The 6,000-nt window shown below is 39.1% G+C and overlaps 1 pseudogene; it reads left to right on the forward strand.

The window, feature by feature from the left end:
• LOC122210576 overlaps positions 1–5,688 on the forward strand; it is a 41,713-nt pseudogene extending 36,025 nt beyond the window's left edge.
• The last annotated feature ends 312 nt before the right edge of the window (positions 5,689–6,000 follow it).

Genomic DNA, 6,000 nt, shown 5'->3' on the forward strand with positions numbered 1-6,000 from the left:
TCTCTGTGGTTTCTTTCTTGACCTCTCACGTTGCTTTTATTTGCTATTTAATGTCACACTCATTTGCCATAGAAATACTCACCCACAAAGTACCGACCCTTGCAGGAGCCCAGGGACCCCACCTGAACCTGATAGGCGTGCAGGCCACCACTTCCAGGATGCCTACCTAAAGCCATCTGACAGACCTGCAGACCTGACTGCACAGGGAAGTCAACCTCCCCTTCTCACCACTGATACCCAACATAGACAGGACCTACCTGCATCCTTAGAGATTGGAACTCCTACATCTGTACACACTGTGCCCCTGGACCCTGGATCATGAGTGGCAGGATCAACACCACTGAGTCACCTACTGGAGCAGGGATGCTGCTGCCTTTGCCTGCCCTGAAACATCGGTGGGCACCCTTTATCCCAACCCACCCCAAGTCCTTGCCCAGGCCCCACGGAGCTCAAAGCAAGAAAGAGAAATGAGAGTCTCATATGAGTGGCTGCCCCAGGCAGAGGGCAACAGCAGTCATGGGAGAGGGGCAGGAGGAGGGCCCAGGGCCTGAGGAAGCAGAGGACAAGGAGTTGGGAGCTGGCCTGAGAACCCATCCTGAGGAGGAGCAGAGTGTGTGAGCCAGGCTCTAAGTTCTGGCCATATGCTCCAATGTCCCATATCACTTCACTTACAAGCTGTAAATTTACAGATAAAATTCTCAAGAATTTCAAGACTGGAGAACAAAGCATTAAACCCCAACAATGGGACCTTCCTGAATGTGTGTGACCACTCCCATGAAGATGGCCTCCAAAGGGAAACCTCCAAAAGGAAACAAAGCCAGGGGCTAAGTCTTTTAGCTCCTGACAGGACAGTGAGGGCTAGAGCACAAAGGTTTATTCTTGTGGGTGGCCCACATCACTACAACACATCCAACTGCACTATCTAATCTCCCTGCAGACTTAACATGTGCTGTGGTTTCTGTTTTCTATTGCAGATTAACTTGCTATAGTGCTATGAGGCAATGATTTATAAAAAAAAAAAAAAAAAAAGGAAAAGAAGCTGGAAAGATAGCAAAGCGTTTGGTTCAGACACTTAAAAATAAAAATAAAAACTAATGAGGGGGCACCTGGGCAGCTCAGTTGGTTAAGTATCGAACTTCAGTTCAGGTCATGATATCATGGTTCATGAGTTCGAACCCCACCTGGGGCTCTGGACTGACAGTGTGCATCCTGCTTGGGATTCTCTCTCTCCCTCTCTCTGACACTCCCCCCACTCCCCACTCATGTGTGCACATGGGCATTCTCTCTCTCTGTGTGTGTCAATATAAATAAATAAACTTAAAAAGAAAATAAATAAAAATAATGAAGGTAAGGAAAAAGGAGAACAAAGGCAATCTTCCCTGGGAAAGGTAATACTTATTTAAATCATGGTTTTCTGGCTTTGCAAAAGATGCCATATTATATCCATTTAACTGTCAAACTAGGTTATGTGATATGAACGAAGCTACTTAAAAGATGGGAAATCTCTCAAATGAGAAGGCATCCTTAATATTTGTTAAGTGCAGTCTGTATACTAGGAACTTGAAAAACATTATATTTAGTTTACACTCAACACAACATTTAAAACAGACATTGTCTTCATTTGTCAGTTAAAGATGTGGAATTCAACAGTTACTCTAGGTCAATTATTATTCTGGTCAAGAACAAGTACCTAGTAAGTAGAATGGCAGGAGAGGAGACAGGACAAAAAAAAAATTCATTTTGTACTTAGATTTTCCTCAATAAGCACATAAGTTGCTAGTCCAAAAAAATGTAAAGAAAATTTAGAATGAATACTAATCATCTATTTGTACTGGGCAAGTTACATTTATGAAGACACAAAGCAGGTAATGCACAAATTCATTAGACCACTCTTATATTACTCATCATTCTTTTTTTCCCTCACAAATCACTAAAGAGAATGTTATGGAAAGAAAGTAAATCTCTTTTAGATCAATATATTGTACCTTATATAGTCATATATGCATAATATAAACACATTGCCCATAGCAGGAAGTAAGGGTAGAGCTGGTCATTATACTTTTCTTTGCAAATGTATTCCACACATATATTTTACCAAACATTCTAAATAGCTCATAATCGAGAATTTTGAAAGTGCTTTAATTTATAATTTTCCTATATTTGTACGTTCGCCAGGGAATTTGTCCCATTTTTAAATATTTAATTAGCACTCCTTGACTCCTGGCTTTTTCTACCTAAATTTATTTAAAGATCTTTAGAATCTGTGTGTGTGTAATACAGGAATATTACATTAATAATTCTAGTCAAATTGAGAATGTTTTAATTCTTTTTTTTTTCAAGAAATGGTCCATTTTCAAAAACTGTTCCTCAGTTACAGTTCTGAAGAGATGACATATTGGGTCAATTACAGCAAAATTTGTTAAAGATATATAAGTATATATATCAAGCATATAATATTTTAGCTGAAATCGCAAGTCATATAACTCTATTGAAGAGATTTTTATTAATTTGAAAATATTTAAAAATCTATAGTTTGCCTAAAATTCCAAATGGAATATTTTGAAGAAGAATGTATTTTTACAAATAAAATCTCAGTATATTTTCAAAAACTCTGAAAAAAATTTGTCTTGAAAAGATGTTAAGGCTTCTGGGGCAAATGGTCAAAACATTACCTTATGTAAGACATATTAATCACAGGGGAGCCTGGGTGGCTCAGCTGGTTAAGCATCCAAGAGACTCTTGGTTTCAGCCCAGGTCATGATCTCATGGTTTGTGGGTTTGAGCCCTGCATCAGGATCTGTGTTGACAGCACGGAGCCTGCTGGGGATTCTCTCTTTCCCTCTCTCTCTACCCTTCTCCCGCTCACTCTCTCTTTCTCTGTCTCTCTCAAAATAAATAAATAAGCTTAAAAAAAAAACTTAAGATATAACCCTAAAAAACCCTAATTCTAAAATGACAAGTCAAATCTCTATTATGCACTGATTGCCAAATTTGAGTTAATAGATCTCTATTATCAATACTAGGAAATTCAACCCTCTTCATTTTAGTGAGAAAAAGCAAATCATCATCGATATGTTAGTATCTATCTATATCATCCTTAATTAACTAAATCTGAGGGGTGTTTGCCACCATTGTTACCTTTTTGCTAGAATAATCCAAGGTATGGTGCTATCTGGTTTCAATATCAGTTCTGAAAGCACTAATTTGATTCATTTCTGAGACATAATAATAAAAAAGACATATAAGAAATTGGAGTTGTGTTCGTGTAACAGCTCTTAATTACAGCCCCTGTAATTTGATATCTAAGTAATATTGAATGATAGTTCTAAACCAACTATCTGTTGTCTCTTACTCAAAGCATATCATCAGGGTTCCTGAATAAATAGCCATGATAGAAAGGGAATCCCTGTGGCAGAAATTAAGAAATAAAGTACAGGAAGGATTAACCTCCAGCCTCCCGTGCTTTTATCTCTAGCATGCCTCAAAACCAAAGAGAGAATGCCTAACCATTAAAAAAGATTAAAGGTGTTAATTAGACTAAGAGATAGAAACCTATCACCCTTATGTCAGGCAGACCAGACTAAATCTTCTAATGGATTAAAACACTCATACACCCACACACACACACACACACACACACACACACACACACACGCACAGGTTTTTTTTTTTTTTTGTCTTTACTGAAATTCTGCTGATGATGGTCTGATATACATTTGTGAATAATTTTTGTCGAAGGTGATTAAAAATTGTGGACAATATTTTTATAGAAAAAAGTCATTTCCATTATTCTAATCAAAATTCTTCGTAACAGTCAATAGTGAAATTTAACTATATGAGGCTGAGAAGAGTAAGCAAACTTCATAACAATGAAATTCAGAATTGCCAGTTCTCACATTTCCTTCACTTGAGCCCATTATGAAGTTAGTGTCAGATTATGTAGAGATTCTTTTATTTTTCTTTCAGGAGAAACACAGAATATGTTAGTCACATATACAACTTATGTGACATCAAGATGGATTTGAAGTCTTTTTTTAATGTTTATTTATTTATTTTGAGAGAGAGAGAGAGCAGGGGAGGGGCAGAGAGAGAGAGGAAGACAGAGTTCCCAGCGGGCTCTGTGCTGTCAGTATAGACCCCAACACAGGGCTCAAAGTCACAAACCTCAGATCGTGATCTGAGCCAAAATCAAGAGTCAGATGCTTAACTGTTAACTGACTGAGCAACCCAGGCATCCTGGATCTGAAGTCTTTTAGTGCTAGTTGTCAGAAGATAAAATTATTGTCCAAGATAATAATTACTTTTAAGTAAGTCATTTTGTCTTTTTATGTTTTACCATTTTAAAATTTATACACTTCCATTGTTAAAATATAAGGGAAAACCTCTATTTCACGCAGCATAAAATATGCCTATAACATTAATTTACTTACACACATATATACATGCATACATATGTATGCATATACATAAATGTGTATATGTCTGTATGCATGTGCATATATGTATATACAACCCACGTGTATATGTCTATGTGTATGTGTGTTTGTCTACACACATACATAAATATACACACATGTATTTTAGTTTCTATAGCAGAAGATGAAATATTCTCTATTTTCTCTCTCTCAAATGTTAAATAATTTCACTTCACTCTACTTTAAAGGTAATGTGAAAGATAATGAGGCTAGAAATCAAAATAAGTTATATGAACGCACAACATTTTTTAGACAATTATTTAAAAAGTCATTGAAAGCATTACTTTAAAAGAACTCTTTGAGCACATCGTAAGGGCCAATAAAACCCAAAACAACAATTGTTGGTAAAGATACTATCTTTATATAAAATGAGCTCCACTGGCTCATCCCGGAGATGGTCTCCAATCCACCAATCCCCAAAAATCAGAGGGACTTCAGCTTTATTTTCAGCAGAGTGTGGACAGTGCAGTGACTATGCTGCCTAAACTGGCCACAGGTCTGGATGGCAATGTGTGATTCACAGGTGTCTCAGATTTTGAGTAGGCATCAGAGTGCAGGACCTTTGACTTGCTAGGCATATCTATACCACGGCTAGCTTGTTGATCCCCGGACTTCTGAGGCTGTGAGTGCAGTTTGGAAAGTGCGTTACAACCAGCTGGTAGAGAAGATCTTCACCTGCAAGTACGTCAGCGACACCAACCTCCTAACAGAAAGCCTGATTGCAGAGAGTTCCTGGAGACCGCTGAGACACAGCGAGGACTTACAATAGTCTCTGTGAGCTAATGGCAGCTGCCCAGGAAAGTGAACTTAGTGTCTTTTTCTAAACTTTGACTAAACATGAAAGTCGCTTGTACCGAATGGTCACCGACCAGGACTTTGCATAGGAGGAGCAAGTAGTGTGGGAAAGTTGCACAATGTGGATGGTGACAGCTGCTTTTGTGACTCTGACTTGAACTTAAGTCATTCCCTGAGCAAGTTGGCCGGAAGCAAAAAGTGGGAGCAGCCACCTGGCTTGTTGGGCCTTAGCGACTTGGAGTTGGCCCAGCAACTTCAGCAAGAGGAGTATATACAGCAACAAGCAATCCAGCCTGTGCCAATGTGAGCCCCGTCACTGCAGGAGAGAGGAGCCCCATCTGTACGCACAGCTGGGGAGAGTTGGCAGCAGCTGAAGCAAGAGGCAGACCGTGTCCTCCTGTGCGCCTGCCCAGTGTGAAGCTGCCCTGCTCCTTCGTTCAGAGGCTATGGCTATTTTGCTTGCTCCCCCAGCTCAACCTGTGAGATATGCAAGGTAACTTATTTATGAACTGTTGGGAATCAGTGCATGCAGCAAATACCAAAGTCAGACTCAGTGACACTGAATGCTTATTACATCGAGGTTTGAGTTACCTCATTCAGTCCCCGCAATATCCCAAGGCAAGAACTACCATTCCTATCATCGTTTTATAGATGAGGATACTGAGGCACAGAGGAAAGCAGCAGTTCACTCAAGATTGCCCAGCTAGTCAATACTAGAACAGAAATTCTC

This window comes from Panthera leo, chromosome F2 (assembly GCF_018350215.1).
Source record: "Panthera leo isolate Ple1 chromosome F2, P.leo_Ple1_pat1.1, whole genome shotgun sequence".
In the NCBI taxonomy this organism is placed as follows: Eukaryota; Metazoa; Chordata; class Mammalia; order Carnivora; family Felidae; genus Panthera; species Panthera leo.